At 38.2% G+C, this 18,235-nt stretch overlaps 1 pseudogene; it reads right to left on the reverse strand.

Moving 5' to 3' along the window:
- Positions 1 to 10,726: 10,726 nt before the first annotated feature.
- On the reverse strand, positions 10,727 to 10,825 carry LOC127077326 (uncharacterized; annotated as a pseudogene).
- Positions 10,826 to 18,235: the final 7,410 nt, after the last annotated feature.

Here is an 18,235-nt window from a genome sequence, read left to right on the forward strand (position 1 = left end):
CAGGGTAATGGTGGTAATTTTGAGATTGATGGAATGGCATCCTGCGATTTAAAGGTAGAGTTTGTATTCCTGAGGTGTCTGAATTGAAAAAGAGTATTCTTGAAGAGGGCCATAGGAGTGGATTGAGTATCCATCCAGGTGCAACTAAAATGTATCAAGATTTGAAGAAGTTGTTTTGGTGGGCTGGTATGAAAAGAGATGTTGCTAAGTTTGTGTATGCCTGTTTGACTTGTCAGAAGTCAAAGATTGAACATCAGAAACCGGCAGGTATGATGCAACCTTTGAAGATTCCGGAATGGAAGTGGGATAGCATTTCCATGGATTTTGTGACGGGATTGCCGAGGACGACGAAAGGTAATGATTCTATTTGGGTGATTGTGGATCGGTTGACTAAGTCGGCGCATTTCTTGCCGATGAAGATTAATCACTCTTTAGAGAAGTTGGCAGAGTTGTATGTCGAGGAGATAGTGAGGCTGCATGGTATTCCATCCAGTATTGTGTCTGATAGAGATCCCAGATTTACTTCTAGATTTTGGGAAAGTTTGCAGAAAGCGTTGGGAACTAAGTTGAGGTTGAGTTCAGCTTATCATCCTCAGACTGATGGTCAGACTGAAAGAACTATCCAATCCTTGGAGGATTTGTTGAGAGCTTGTGTGTTGGAGCAGAGTGGTTCTTGGGATAGTTATTTGCCGTTGGTGGAGTTTACTTATAATAATAGCTTCCATGCTAGTATCGGTATGGCTCCATATGAAGCATTGTATGGTAGGAGGTGTAGAACCCCATTGTGTTGGTATGAATCAGGTGAGAGTGTTGTACTCGGACCTGAGATTGTGCAGCAGACAACTGAAATGGTTAAGATGATTCAGGAGAAAATGAGGATTTCCCAGAGTCGTCAGAAGAGTTATCATGATAACAGGAGAAAGGCACTTGAATTCCAAGAGGGAGATCATGTGTTCTTGAGAGTTACTCCGACGACGGGTGTGGGTAGAGCTTTAAAGTCTAAAAAGCTTACTCCGAGGTTTGTGGGTCCGTATCAGATTTTGAAGAGGGTTGGGGAAGTGGCGTATCGGGTAGCTTTACCGCCGTCGCTTTCTAATCTGCATGATGTGTTTCATGTATCTCAGTTGAGAAAATATATTGCAGATCCTTCGCATGTTGTTCAGTTGGATGATATCCAGGTGAGGGATAATTTGACCGTTGAGGTGTTGCCAATTCGGATAGATGACCGAGAAGAGAAGACCCTGAGAGGTAAGAAGATTGCTCTAGTGAAAGTTGTTTGGGGAGGTCCAGCTGGTGAGAGCTTGACTTGGGAGCGTGAAGATCAGATGAAGGAGTCGTATCCGGCCCTATTTGCTTGAGGTATGTTTTCGAGGACGAAAACTTCTAAAGTGGGGGAGAGTTGTAACACCCCAAATACTGTTAGAGTAATTTGAATATTATTTAGTATGATTATTGGAAGGTAAAAGGAATTATTAAATAATATTGGGAATTATTATTATTATTATTATTATAGATGTTATTTATTTTAATAATAATTAAATAAATAAAATAATTGGAATATGAAGGGTGGAAGGGTAAAAGTGGAAATTGGTTAAAAGAGGCCAAAGGGGGAATTCAGTTTTTTTCACGTGTTTTGTCTCAGAGTCAGAAAAAGGGGAGAAACGCTGAAGAGAAAGAGAAGGAAGAGGAGGAGGCCAAAGATTGCTCAGAGCTTCCTTCAATCCAAAGAGGTAAGGGGTCTGAACCTTATTAAACAATGATATGTTGAAATTGGTGAAATATTGGGTGAACGAATTTGGGGTTTTTAGTCGAAGGAATTCGTAGAAATTATATGCAATGATGTTAGGATGGTGAAATCGAATAGGAGACTAACTGTACTAGATGATATGAGTGAGTTTATGTGAAATTTGGACTGTTTAAGGATGAATTTGGATAGATCTCGTAGCAGGGAAAGCCATTGCAGATCTGGAAACTTGGTCTCTGGTCATACGCGTATGGCACTAGGCAATACGCGTATGAGACTGATGGTACGCGTATGGCGCTAGGAAATACGCGTATGGATGAGGAAGATGATGTTTTGAACGTGGGTTGGTCTCTGGTGGTACGCGTATGGGAATGTGATACGCGTAGCATACGCGTATGGACATGGGCAATACGCGTATGGGGTTGGTCAGACGTGGGCAATACGCGTATGAGCATAGGCAATACGCGTATGGGCAGACTTGTGGTCCTTCCTGGGCTGTTGTTGTGCAGTTTCGGTTGTTAGGCTGAGCGAGGTAACTTAGCTGATGCATAGTATACGAGGGATCATTTCCCGTTGCTTTGAGGGATATAGATATTATTAGGGTGTGATAATGCGGTGTTTGATTATGTGTCATGATGTGATATGTCTTTATGATAGAATGTGTTAATGATGATGATAACATGACTATATGATGATGTTGTTGCTATGTTGATTATGATGCATGCTTGGTGTGCATGCATTCATGAAAGGCCGATGCCTAGTGATGAACGGACTGAGTTCCAATGATGTTGTTGACTCCGGGCTTGTTGATAGGCTTGGTTGCTTACGGGGAACTCGGATTCTATGGTGATGAATCTGGGAGTGGTGATCCTGTAGTTGGTCACAAAATGGGTATACCGAGTCGTGTTGAGTCATGCATGGGTGTGTGCATTGCATTTGATGTGTTGTGTTGTTGATGTTCATGAGTTCATGGATTATGATGATTATGATGAATTGTGTTGGCATATGTGAAATATATTTATATTTATATTTCTGTCGTTATATTATTATTTAATAATGTAATTCTCACCCCTTCTGCATGTGTTTATGTTCATCTATGATGAGCAATGTGCAGATAAAGTGGAGTAGCTATTGTTGAGGTTCGAAGAATAAGTGTAGAGTTATTCTACAGAGTCGAGTCAAATGCTCTGGTCATGTGACACCGGGGATTATGGGATTCGATAGCTAAATTATTATTATTATTTACGTTGTTTATGATGACTAAGTTGTTGAGATAATGTTGAAACATTTTTATAATATTTATGTTGTTGTCCGCTGCGAAGTTTTAAGAAAATAAATAATATATGTTATGTTGAAATGAAATAAGTGTTATGTTGTAAGGAATGTAAACTCTTCTACAGGTTGTACTCTGATAATATAATTAAATATGTCGTTCGGGTAGAAGGGTGTTACACCCTTAGACCTGACTCCTTTCATGATCACTTTATTTTATTTATTAGTAATCAGACATTCAGTTTTTGTGAAGTTTACAGTTAGACCTTGGTCACATAGTTGACTGATGTTGATTAGGTTTGCAGTCAGTCCTTTAACAAGTAGGACATTGTCAAGGTTAGGGACTCCAGGGTAGTTTAGCTTTCCAATCCCCTTGATTTCACCCTTTTCTCCATCACTAAAGGTTACATAGCTGGTGGCATGAGGATGAAGGTCAATTAGCAGGTTTTTGCTTCCAGTCATGTGTCTGGAGCATCCACTGTCAAAATACCAGTCTTCTTTGGCTGAAACTCTGAAGAAAGTGTGAGCTATTAGGTTAGTAACACCAGTCCTAGGAACCCATTGTTTTCTTTTGACAAGGATGTGATGTTTGGGTCTAGGTTGATGATGAGAAAGACTAGGATAGCCATACAACTTATAGCAGAATGGTTTTATGTGGCCAAATTTTCCACAGTAATGACATCTCCATCTTTGGTGTTTTCCTTTATGTTGTCTTCCCTTATGATGTTGTGACATATGATGTGACATCTTTGGTTTGCTACCAGTGTGACTACACTCAGGTTTGGATTCATTGAACCCAAGGCCAGACTTGTCTCCTGCCATTTTTCCAGTCTGGAGAATTTTGTCTACGGTGTCAGATCCATTGTTTAGCATTTTGACATACTTTGTCATCTCATCCAGTTTGGAGTTCAAGAACACTGCTTCAGTCTTCAACATAGATATGGTTTCCAAGTGTTCTGTCTTTGCATTCTCCAGTTGTGTTATCAATTTCTTCTAACTTTCCACTTGTTGACACACTTCTTCATTTCTGTGACACAACTTTCTGTAGGTAGTGGCTAACTCATCAAAGGTTACTTCACCATCACTTGAGTCTTCATCAGAACCCCATCTTCTAGTCAAGGCAGACACAAGATTTGTAGACTCTCTTTCTGTTTCACTTTCATCAGACCAAGTAGCAGCAAGACTCTTCTTCTGTTTCTTGAGGTAGGTCCCACATTCAGCTCTAATGTATCCATACCCATCACATTCATGGCACTGAACTCCTTTTCCTTCTTTGGACTTTTCATCAGATCTTGTTCTTCTTCTAGCATTATTGGACCTACTGATGTCAGATGAGATGTTCTTGACATTAGACTTAGACCTTACATCCATCTTTTTCAGAAGTTTGTTGAACTGTCTTCCCAATAGTGCTACATCATTTTCTAGATCTTCATCAGTATCTTGACCATTTTCTTCCTCTTTTTCTTCAGTGTTTGACATTAAGGCTATGCTTTTGACTTTCTTTTCAAATCCATCACACATTCCCAACTCAAATGTTTGGAGGGATCGAATTAGCTCATCCACTCTCATATTGAAAATGTCTTGAGATTCTTCTATGGCTGTCACTTTCATGGCAAATCTCTTAGGAAGAGACCTGAGTATTTTCCTCACTAGTTTTTCATCTGAAATCTTCTAACCCAGGGCTCCTGAGGCATTAGCAATTTCAAGGATATTCATATGAAAGTCATGAATATTTTCATCTTCTTTCATCCTCAAATTTTCAAACTTGGTAGTGAGCAACTGCAATCTAGACATCTTCACTCTAGATGTGCTTTCATGAGTGTTTTTGAGAATATTCCAAGCATCTTTAGTCACCTCACAGTTGTTCACCAGTCTGAAGATGTTCTTATCAACCCCATTTAAATTCTGGTATCAGATATAAGATGTCGAAGGTAATGTCACGACACTAATATCTGAACAATATAAACAGGATAAAAGATAAAGAACAGTAATACAAGTGACACAAGCAATTGTTAACCCAGTTTGGTGCAAACTCACCTATGTCTGGGGGCTACCAAGCCAGGAAGGAAATCCACTAAACATAATTAGTTCAAAGACTCTCAGTATATAACTTCAAGTTACAGTCTTTTCACCTAATCTCTACCCGTGTGACTTCTATCTAAGAACTCTTAGATATGAGATCCTACTAACTCTCCCTCAATCACAGTAGTGATGTAAAACAAATATTACAATGAAAAGAAGACACTCTTCAAGAACACATACTTGATCTTGCTTAAAAGCTTCAACCAAGTAAACACACACTTATGCTTCAAAGCTTAGTGTGGACAAATTACAACTCAAAATCAGTCCAATTCAATCATATATGGATGAATGAATGACTTACAATACACACGACCACACAAGACTAAAACCCTTATTCTCTCTCAATATTCCATTCGTTATTTCTTGTGTCTAAAACCAGGTTTTCCATACCCTTTATATAGAAGTGTTTGGCTGGGCTTGGACATCATAAAAACCTAAAACTATTTTCCATTCATATCTTCTTATGACAGCTGATTATATCTCGTTGGAAAATAAGTCAATCTGGTTGTAATTACTTATTGAATGACGCGTTCAATCATCTCATCAATCACATAGAGATTAGCATAAACAACGCAATCACACAATACATAACATTCAGACTGAATGTTCTGTATACAGATGTCATGACATCGGGTCTGACATCTAAGTAAAATCCTGCACATTCACATTTTAAACACCCTGCAGGAACCTGTTATCTTATGTCAAGACAACACTTGTGACAACTTGTGAACCCTTTAGGTTTTACCAAAATTTCTGCCAACATATAGAACCAACACTTTTAATTCATTATTGTGGTTATATGTTACTCTGAAAATCGATGATTAAAGGTGTGTTCATATGACTTTCGTGGCTGAATTTGTGTATCTATGATTCTGTTTATGTGTATATGTTGGCATGTCATTGTTGGAGTTGTGGAGGGTTTGAACATAAACATAAATTTGTTGAAACTGATGAATAATTGTGTAATTATATGAATTAGCATGGTATAATGATGTTATTACATGTGGTATTATTTTTTGGGCCTGTAGGGTGACTCGGCGTAGAAAATCGGAGTTCAAGGGAACTCCCACGGAAGAATTCATATTTTTTGCCTTCTATTGTAGGGTGACGAGCGTCGGCAAGGTAATAGATTACTCGTCATGCACCTTAAGACGCTGACGAGTGTCAACGCTATGACGGGGAGACCGTCATGGTCTCCAAGCTAGGTTTTTAAGCCGTTCATCCCTATAATGACGATTTGGGTGTTTTAAGCAGGAGACGGGTGTCACCAGGGTGATGGTTCACCCGTCATGGTTTTAGAAGGGGCGTTCTCGTCCCTGTTGCATCGTCTGAGGTGTGTATTCCAATTTTCGCGGTGTTTATACTATTTGGGTGATGTATGGTTATTTTTTAACCATGTGGGTGTCTTTAACTAATTAATTAATATGTATCTAATTAATTATGGTGGAGTTAATGTCGTTGATTAGTAATTGCGTTACTTACCTTATATGTAGCAATGGCATGAGATACGTACGATGATGTTTTGTGTTGTTACATGATGAGAATATGATTAACATTATTGTGAAATACATGGTTATATGGCGATTAATTATGTATTATTGGTGTATATTAATGTTATTATTAGTGGATAATAATTCAGAATGGAGGATTACTATTGTATGTCAATGCATCTTGTTTATGGTCAGAAGGGGGCCCGTAAGCATTATTATTGTTAATACATTTATTTGTATGAACATCCATCATTGTGTCGTGTCGTTAAAAGATGTTTGTTCGCTACTTCAGAATGGGGACTAATGGTTTATTCCAAGCTCGGAAGGGGGGGGGGGGGGGGGGGGCTCATGGGTTCAGGAGGGGGGATACATTTGTAGAAAAAAACCAAATCTTAAGTGAAATGAGTCTTGTTGGAGCTATTCTTCATTTTATTTATCTCTTTATTGCAATTTAGTGATGTTAGTGCTCTGATCTTGTAACATCGGGAACGAGGCATTTGTTATGTTTTGAGTTAATGTTGATTTGGTATTTTGAAGTTTAATACTTTATTCTTGAAGTTTAAAATGAGGTTGTTATGAAATAATTTTTCATTACGTGTTGTCGCATGTTTTGATGATTTTTTGGATGGTGGTCATTGGTGACACCTTATAATGTTGAGTAATTAGTTTTATATAAGTTATGGGTTTTAGGGTGTCACATTAGTGGTATTAAAGCAGATCGGTCCATTCGCCTAGGTTTTTGTAATATTGTTTATTCCCTAGTATGTGATTAGTGTGTGAACATTATCGATGAAATGTTTCTTCTAATTTCTATTTATTGGTGTGCAAAATATGGCATGAGTAAGAAACGACTGAGAGATTGTTGATGCCTTGGAGATGATGGCTCAAGCATTGTAGGGTCAGCAGAATCAAGTTGGTGATGAGTTTCGTGGTTTGGGGAAGTTTTAGAGAAACAATCTACCAAACTTCAATGGCATATATGACCTGGAGGGTGCACATACATGGCTCAAAGAGATTGGGAATATTTTTCGAGTGATGGGTTGCACTATAATTCAGAAGGTGTAGTTTGGTGTTTATATGTTGCCAGATGATTCCTAAGACTGGTGGGATAATACGTGTCAAATATTGAAGGATGTAGGTAGTGAGATTACTTAGGTTGTGTTCAGAGCACATTTTCTAGAGAAGTAATTTCCTGAGGACGTGTGAAATAAGAAGGAAATCGAGTTCCTCAAGCTAAACCAAGGAAATATGACCTTTGTTGAGTATGCTTATAAGTTTGAAGAACTGGTGAAGTTTTTTCCACACTATAATGGTGCGGTTGCTGACGGGTCGAAGTGCATCAAGTTCGAAAAAGGATTGTGTCCTGAGATCAAGTAGGGTATTGGGTATCACAAGATTAATTGATTTCCTATACTGGTGAATAAGTGTAGGATATATAATGAGGATAACAGGGCCCATTCTGCTCACTATTAGTGCCTTAGTGAGAATAAATGGAGGAATCAATATCGTGGGAAGTCATATACTGCTCCATCTAACAAAGGAAAGCAGGAGGCGTCATATGAGAAAAGGCCAAGTGGGGGAAGACTCTCGCTTCTACAAATGTTTTAAGTATGGTGTAGTAGGTCATCATGCTAACGACTGAAAGAGTTTTGAGAATATATGCTTCAAGTGTGGAAAGACTGGACATCTTATTGTTGATTGTAAGAGTAATAGTCTGAATTGCTTTAACTATAGGGAGTTGATAACATGAAACTATATCACATTTTTAGACTTGATTTAATTAAATTATATTGTTATTTGATTCAATTTATTTTATATTATTCGATATTACTTGGTATTTTCTTTTTATTTATTTAAGGTATCATTATTTAAAGCACGTGTGAAAAAGAAAGAAGAGGGGTGCAAAAAGAAGACTTTCTAGGAAAAGCAGCTCACCAAAGCCCAACCCACGTTTGGGGCAAGGAAAATGGCTGTGACGACCGCCACACTCACGTGCCGAGCGTCACGCCCCTTTACCTAGTGTTACGACCGTAACACATGGTGTGACGGACGTCACACCCCCCACTCCTATATTTTTGCATTGACGCGCGTAACAGAAGGACGTTCTCTCCTATTTTTCCTCTTGACTCGTTGACACTTTGGAACCCTACTGAAGATGCTTTTGAGGAAACGGTTATTTTATGGATGAATATAAATAGACCCCAAAAGATCCAATTGAGAGAGCTCTACGCCGTGCAATATTTTTCCTTCCTTCTAATTTTCCAGCATTCTATTTTCTTAGCATTTTATTTTCTTTTCTTTTCTAGTTTAGTTTCCTAAGCATTCAATTCATTTTCTCATTATAGTTTCTACACCGAAAACTATTGTGTAATTTTTACTGGATCTAACCTTACGTCAGATCATAGTATTTTATTTCTTTGTTTTTACCTACCTGTCTGATCAAGAATTGTGAAGAACAAATCCAACCGACTTGTGGTGGAGTGTTCGAGCATCGAGGCTAGGCACAAAACCAATATTTCTAGTAATTTTCCAGGTTCATTAATTAATTGAGTTATTGTTTTAATTTACATATGCTATGTGCTGCTGTTTATATATATATATTGTCTGTTTGATATGGCCGTACTTATGCATGATTATTGTTTAGGCATGTTTAGCATGTCCGGCTAATCAATTTAGATATCGGTATGTAAAGTAAGCGGAATAAAGGAATCAAAACTGAGTTGGTTTAAATTTATTTCAAAATATAGTCACTCTTTTTCTGGTCTCAATTTACAGAGTTAATACCAAAGTTTTTGTACAAGAGTAAAAGACATAAAGAAGTTAAAATCAATAGAACGACGGTTTGAGCTTTTTACTGGACAGTGTAAATTGGACATTAACTTTAAATCAGGGTGAAAGCAATTTTTAAAGTTAATTAAATTCTAATCATTTTCAAAAATTATTTTTAAAGGTTAAATGTGAGGACGAGAGTTAAGCATTTAAGTTTAATCATATAGTCTAAGTCAACAGAGCAAGAGTTTGAGACGAGGGCGTTTAAACGGTTAGTATTTTCTTAAAAAGAGTTTCTATAGATTCTATTGCTTTCAAAAAGTGATTTTAGATTTAACTAAATAGTGAGAGTGTAGGTTAATATAAAGTCATCGTCTGATTCAACAGAGCGAGAGTTTGAGGAAAAGAGTTTTAATTGATAGTGTCTACTAAAAGGACTTATTTTAAAATTAAGAAAAAGACCGACGAAGATTTGATTCCCTAATTACGACGAACTACATACCGATATCCGTGTTATTTGATATTTAATCTAGATCTAAATTTAGTTTTACTATTCCCCCTAATCATCAAAATATCATCCGCCTTAGCTTTACGCAGAAACCCTAGAAAAACGGTATATCGATTCATTAAGTCCCTGTGGGATCGATATCTTTTAAAACTACGTGATTAGACTGTGCACTTGCAGTTAATACCCCGATAGACTCACAAAGTCGCAATCAAGTTTTTGGCGCCGTTGCCGGGGACTTTTATTTAGTCGATGTCGTAACTCTTCTGTTACGCTGTAGAGACTAAGGCTATTTTTATTTTTTCCTTCTTTTTCGTTGATTTGTATGCCACACACTCGCTCACAAGGAGAACCGTACTACTTTCGAATCAACGACGTTGAACGATATCTCTGATTATTACGACGAATTCAGGAGTATCGTGCTACAAACAATCTCCCTCCAATCGAAATTCCTGATCTCAAAAATCTTCTTCCTTCGACGATACCAGCGATGGCAGAACCAGCTCGTGCTCTTCGAGATTACGCTGCTCCATCGCAAGATAAGCCGCATTCGATTATTGCTCCACCCGCAATCGAAGCGAACAACTTCGAACTTAAACCTTCGCTGTTGCAGGCAGTGCAACAAAACCAATTTTCTGGAAATCCAAACCTTCATTTATCTATATTTGTCCAATACGCTGACACTGTTAAAGCTAATGGTGTCACTTCAGAGGCAATTCGACTTCGTCTCTTTCCTTTCTCGTTAAGAGATAAAGCTAGAAGATGGCTTCAGTATCTTCCTTCCAACTCAGTCACCACATGGAATGAGTTGAAAAAAGTCTTTCTTGCCCGATAATTCCCCCCAAGCAAAACAGCTATGTTGAGAGCCCAGATAAATGGATTTAAGCAAAAAGACAACGAGTCTCTTTTCGAAGCATGGGAAAGATACAAAGACATGATGAGACTTTGTCCACACCATGGGTTAGAGGACTGGTTAGTAATTCATACCTTCTATAATGGTCTCTTGTACAACACAAGGTTAACAATAGACGCCGCCGCCGGTGGTGCGCTTATGGATAAACCTTACACTGACGCTTATCAACTTATCGAGAGCATGGCCCAAAATCATTATCAGTGGGGAAGCGATCGAACAATGGTAGAGAAACCTCAAACAAAAAGGGGCATGTACGAGATAAGTAGCCTTGATCATGTTAATGCAAAAGTGGATGCTCTTGCCCAGAAAATTGAAAGTTTAAATGTATCACGTCCAGCCACCGTGGTTGCCGTAACTCAAAATTGCGAAGTCTGTGGAATTCAAGGTCACATGCCTACAGATTGTCAACTCCTAACAGGAATTCAAACAGAGCAGGTGAACTATGCTCAAGGAAATCCTTACTCGCATACCTATAACTCAAACTGGAAGAACCATCCTAATTTTTCATATAAAAGTAACAACGCTTTATACGCACCAGGACAAGCTCCCAGTCAAGCCCCAACTATACCTCTTGGATATCAAAAGCCGACCCCATCTACACCTAACAATAACGTTCCTAGGAAATCCAATTTGGAAATCATGATGGAGAACTTCATAGCTTCTCAACAGCAAACCAATAAAGAGTTCTTAAACCAGAATGTACACACTAACGAACAAATTAAACAACTAGCAAGTAAAGTGGATGCCCTGGCTACCCATAACAAAATGCTGGAAACACAAATATCGCAAGTAGCTCAACAACAAGCGCCTACTGCTGCCCCAACTGGTACATTTCCTGGACAGCCCCAACCTAATCCGAAAGGCCACGCTCATGCAATTATATTAAGAAGTGGAACAGAGGTAGAAGGACCGTCTGACCCAAGGATTGAGAACCAAAACTCTAAAAAGTCAACTGAGGAAGAAGGTAGACCTAAGGAAAAGGAAGAGTGTAATAAAGAAACCGTAGAAAACAAAGAACCTTATGTACCTCCGCCGCCTTACAAACCACCTATCCCTTATTCTCAAAGGCTAATTAAAACCAAAGACGCGGGCCAATTTAAAAAATTTGTTGACCTACTGAAACAATTAAACGTCACCATTCCTTTTACAGAAGCTATTACGCAGATGCCTTCATATGCTAAGTTCTTAAAAGAAATTTTATCTAATAAAAGGAAACTTGAAGACAGCGACACTGTTACACTCACTGCTGAGTGTAGCGCAATAATCCAAAATATGCCTCCTAAACTTAAAGATCCTGGTAGTTTTTCTATACCCTGTCATATAGGAAAATTTGTCATAGATAAAGCTTTATGCCATTTAAGAGCCGGTATCAGTGTTATGCCCTTGTCCATATGCAAGAAACTTGAAATGGGAGAATTAAGACCAACTAAAATGTCTGTGCAATTAGCAGATCGTTCTGTTAGATATCCCGTAGGAATTCTTGAAAACGTTCCCGTGCGCATAGGTCAATTCTACATTTCCACCGATTTTATAATTATGGACATAAGAGAAGATGAAGTTACCCCCATTATATTGGGAAGACCCTTCTTAGCAACCGTCGGTGCTATCATAGACGTAAAACGAGGACGACTCACTTTCGAAGTAGGAGAAGAGAAAATTGAGTTCATTCTTTCCAAATTTTTGAAAGCATCTACAATAGAAGACACATGTTACTTCATGGATATCATCGATGAATGCATAAAAGAAACAAAATTCGAAAATGACGAATTGTCCGACTATCGTGTAGAAGACAGACTGAACCAATGTTTAGCAATAACATCAGATCCTACGCAATGCCTTAAGAAACTAACCCTCGGCCTGAAAACACTTCCCAAAAATCTGAGATATGAATTCCTAGACTTAGAACTTGAACGACCAGTGATAGTCAATGCAGACCTAGGAAAAATTGAAATCGAAAAACTCCTACATATCTTAAGAAAATATCCAACCGCACTAGGATACAACATCACCGATCTTAAAGGGATAAGTCCTTCTATTTGTATGCACCGCATCATGCTAGAAGAAGACTGTAAAACTTCTAGGGAACATCAGAGGAGACTAAACCCGATCCTGAGTGAGGTAGTGAAGAAGGAAGTAATGAAGTTATTAGAGGCAGGTATCATATATCCTATATCTAATAGCAAATGGGTTAGTCCTGTACACGTAGTACCAAAGAAAGGAGGTATAACAGTGATCGAAAATGAAAAAGGAGAAACTATAACCAAACGAATTGAATCGGGATGGAGAATGTGCATTGACTACAGAAAGCTAAACAAAGCAACCCGAAAAGATCATTTTCCTTTACCATTCATAGACCAGATGTTAGAGAGACTAGCCAAGCATTCTCATTTCTGCTATCTGGACGATTACCCAGGTTTCTTTCAAATACCAATTCATCCTGATGACCAAGAAAAGACAATGTTCACATGTCCTTTTGGTACCTTCGCTTATCGACGAATGCCGTTTGGCTTGTGCAATGCTCCTGCAACCTTCAAAAGGTGCATGATGACAATATTCGCCGATTTTCTCGAAAACATCATGGAAGTCTTTATGGATGACTTTTCCGTATGCGGACAAAGTTTCGAAGAATGTCTTGAAAACCTAGAAAGAGTTCTAGAACGATGTGTAAAAGTAAACCTAGTACTTAATTGGGAAAAATGTCACTTTATGGTACAAGAAGGAATTGTTTTAGGACACATCATATCAAATAGAGGAATTGAAGTAGACAAAAAGCCAAAATAGAAGTAATCGAAAACCTTCAACCTCCGAAAACTGTGAGAGAAATACGAAGCTTCTTAGGACATGCCGGTTTTTACCGACGATCCATTAAAGATTTCTCTAAAATAACTAAACCTTTAACCGGATTATTAATGAAAGATGCTGAATTCATCTTCGACAATAAATGTTTAGAAGCATTTCAAACACTTAAACAAGCATTGATCTCCGCGCCCATAATGCAGACCCCGGATTGGAATGAACCTTTCGAAATAATGTGTGACGCAAGTGGCTACGCCGTGGGCGCTGTTTTAGGACAACGAAAGGATAAAAAACTTCACGTCATATATTATGCGAGTAGAACTCTAGATGAAGCGCAAATGAATTACGCCACGACCGAGAAAGAACTTTTAGCAGTAGTATTTGCACTAGATAAATTTCGTTCCTACTTGGTCGGAGCTAAAATAATCGTTTACACTGATCACGCTGCCATTAAGTACCTCTTAACAAAAAAGGATGCTAAAATTCGACTCCTAAGGTGGATGTTATTGCTACGAGAATTTGATTTGGAAATCAAAGATAAAAAAGGAACTGAAAACATAGTAGCAGATCACCTCTCTAGACTTGAAAACCTGGAACCGGAAAGAACATCGATCAACGATGATTTCTCGTACGATAAACTTATAGCTAATTTGGAAGAAAATAGAGCTGATGAACAGGTAGAGACCACCTTGGCGGTATGCGTTACACCATGGTACGCTGATTTTGCCAATTATTTAGCCGCCGGAGTGGTTCCACTTGATTTATCCTACCAACAAAAGAAACGATTCTTCCATGACATAAAACATTACTATTGGGACGACCCTTTACTTTTCAAAAGAGGCCCCGATGGTATTTCTCGTCGTTGTATACCTGAAGAAGAGGTAGAAAGTATAATCCAACATTGTCATTCTGCTCCCTATGGTGGACACGCAAGTACACCCAAAACCTGCTCTAAAATCCTACAAGCCGGTCTTTATTGGCCAAACATATGGAAGGATGTGCATGCCGCTGTCAAGAAATGCGATAGGTGTCAACGCACAGGTAACATATCTAGACGTGACGAAATGCCACAAAAAGGCATTTTGGAACTAGAAATTTTCGGTGTGGGGAATAGATTTCATGGGACCTTTTCCACCTTCTTTTGGTAACAAGTACATACTTGTAGCGGTTGACTACGTATCAAAATGGATTGAGGCTATAGCTTCTCCAACAAACGACACACGAGTAGTAATTAAACTCTTTAAGAATATAATCTTTCCAAGATTTGGTGTCCCAAGAATAGTAGTCAATGACGGTGGATCTCATTTCATATCTAAGATACTCGAAAAATTATTGTTTAAGTATGGTGTAAAACATCGAGTAGCAACACCTTACCATCCTCAAACTAGTGGACAAGTGGAAGTGTCTAACAGAGAAATTAAACAGATATTGAAAAAAACAGTCGCTACATCAAGGAAAGACTGGTCATCAAAATTACCCGAAGCTTTATGGGCATATCGAACCGCTTACAAAACTCCCATAGGAACAACCCCATTTAAGGTTATTTATGGTAAATCTTGTCACCTCCCAGTGGAGCTAGAACATAAGGCCTATTGGGCTATTAAAAATTTAAATTTAAACTATAAGGCTGCCGGTGAAAAGCGAATTCTAGATATAAATGAATTAGAGGAACTTAGACATGACGCATACGAAAATGTCAGAATCTACAAGGAAAGAACGAAAAAATGGCATGATAAACGTATATCAAGAAAAACTTTCAAACAAGGCGATGTAGTCCTATTGTTTAACTCTAGACTTAAGTTATTTCCAGGAAAACTACGCTCTAGGTGGTCAGGCCCTTTCCAAGTCACTAATGTCTTTCCTAGTGGGGCTGTAGAAATTAAAGGAAACTCTATTGAATCATTTATCGTAAACGGGCAGCGTCTAAAACATTATCATTATGCTGAAAACAATGAAGACTCGCAAGTCCTGCACTTAGACGTATTGTCTCCAAAATTAATAGATTAACATTTAATAGTTTTATGTCGATCTTGCGACATTAAACAAAGCGCTTCGTGGGAGACAACCCACAAATTTTTTATTTTTTCTTTGATTATTCTTTTTGATTTTATTCAGTTTTCATTCTTCATTTTCTTTATTTTATTAAATTTTTCTTCTTTTTTTCTTTCGGCATCTGGCCAAATCCTGACTAAATTCTTGTTTTTCTTTTCTTTAGTTAACACTAACCTGATGGGACATATTGATCGCATGGGTATCAAATTCCGAGGGAGAGCTTAGAGACAAAAATTTGAAGAACTAGCTGAGAGAGAGATGCACCCAAGTTTTTATGCTGATGATTGTGCAATGACCGTTCTTGGGCTAAGAGATAGTGTCCTATATTTGCTTAGTCAAATAGGGTGGGAAACCACTCCTATTCGGAGACAATTTGTTACTTACCGGAGGCTAACTCTAGAATTCCTTAGCTCCCTGATTTATTTACCAAACCATGGAAAAGGAATAAACCGAGGTTTCAGTCAATTCAGGATGTTCAATATGGAGTATCAGTATAACATTCAAGAATTTACTAACCTTTTAGGGTTCCCTACTTCTTTTGACACATTCACCATGAGCCAAGAAGACCTCTTTGAATATCAAGAGCTGAGCATTTTTGGGGAAGTTTGACGGGAAATGAAGACCCTGAGGAACATGAGTTTCCTTCTGGAAACATACATAACCCAGCGTTCCGTTATTTCCACAAGATCCTAGCACACACTCTTTTTGGGAAAAGATCAAACATCACCACAGTATCACGTGATGAACTTTTCATAATATTTTGTGCTTCCCAGAATCGTCCAGTGAATGGTGCCACTTATATGTTGGAGAGTTTTGACCTCCTTATTCAAGATGACCGTGCACCGATTCAAATAGGAGGATTGATAACTATGATTGCTAATGCTATTGGATTACGCCAACCCATGCTTTATTTGAACCCTTTCTGTGGTATTCAGCCTATGAATATACTTTTCCTTTTCAACACTATGTTTATAGGAAACCTTGGACCTGAAGAGTTTGAACTATTAATTAACAACCAAGCTTTTTACCTATTCACCATGCCTAGCCCAATGACTAGTGTCCATAACCGAAATAATTTGCTCTACAACCTGGATGGAATACCTTCTCCTGTTAGATCTGTTGAAACCATCCAAGATTATGAGATTCTTGACAACCAGATTCCTTATGCTGAGTCTGATCCGCAGACACCAACTGGTTACCATGATGCTGCCTCTCCACCTCATCCTATCCCGTCTGCAGAATCGGCAATACCTGATCTTAGACATCATATGCCCGGAACTGATCATAATACCGCTATTCAAGCTTTGATGTCAGAACAAAATGCCATTAGAGAAGAGTTAACTAAGATGGGACATGAATTTCTGGAATACATGAGTAGAATGACAAATCAATTCCACGAGTTGCTACACTGTGTCAATTCCTTTGCTCCTCCGACGAGAGATTCTACAAGTGGCTAGAAGAATTGCAGTTAAATAGTTTTAGTTTTAGGAAATTTATAGTTTCGTTTGACAATATTTTTAATCTTAGGATTTATTTTTCGCATGTTTTATTTTTCAGTCAAATATTAAATTATGTTTATTTTTATGAAGTTATTGGAATTATTGGTTAAATTAAATTTTATTTTGATTTATGCACTATCTAAAATTACCAATAATGATATTTACTGTATGCTACTACTTGCATGACTTATTAGAGAAAAATATATATACACTATGGTGTGTAGTAAAGTAGCATTCATGGCAATAACAAATATAATAAACAAAACTAAAAAAATAATAAAAAATAAAAAATAAAAAAATTAATAATAAATTTTTTTTATTAAAGCACCCACGCATGCTGTCACGAGCGTAGTGACCGTTGCATGCTCAGAAGTGTGACGAGCGTCACACATACTGTCATGGTCGCCACGCAGCCCATGACCCCCGTAACACCTTCTGTCACGAGCGTGACAGCGTGCTTCCTCGTAAACGTTGTTGACCATTATGGTCATGAGCGTTGCTCCATTCATCTCCCCATTCAACCCACCTCTTTACTCCATTCCACTCACATTCATCCATATTATTTTTCTCTCACCCACTCCTCTTCCCAATTTCAAAACTCCTCCTATAAATACCTACAATACATTCCCTCCTACACCACATCATTCCAACAAACCATTCTATACAAATATATTTCATCCTCTTTTCCTTCTTTCTACCTACCTATCAATATGAACCAACATCAAGAAGTACAATTCGGAAATATTATTTTCCGATCTGAAGATAGCAACTATCAACGGGAGCAGTTCGTTCGGTTCCAACAACGCGGTGTCATATCTACCAGGTACCCAGATTTAAATTGCTTACAAGAATTAGGATTACTTCAAGGTGTGCAATGGCTGCTTAGGCTTTCTGATTTAACTTTTCTTTGCACACAAAATCACCCAACATACCCATCACTCACCTTGGAGTTTTTAAGTTCTTATTCCTACACCACTCCACCCGGTGAGGACAAATACTTAACCGGTACCGCAAATTTCCGTATGTTCAACACTGAGTACTCACTATCTCAGGACCAGTTGAGTTCCATGCTACACTTTCCTGTTGGAGACCAAGTCCACCCAAGAATCCCTC

The sequence above is a fragment of the Lathyrus oleraceus genome, chromosome 4 (genome assembly GCF_024323335.1).
Source record: "Lathyrus oleraceus cultivar Zhongwan6 chromosome 4, CAAS_Psat_ZW6_1.0, whole genome shotgun sequence".
Lineage (NCBI taxonomy): Eukaryota > Viridiplantae > Streptophyta > Magnoliopsida > Fabales > Fabaceae > Lathyrus > Lathyrus oleraceus.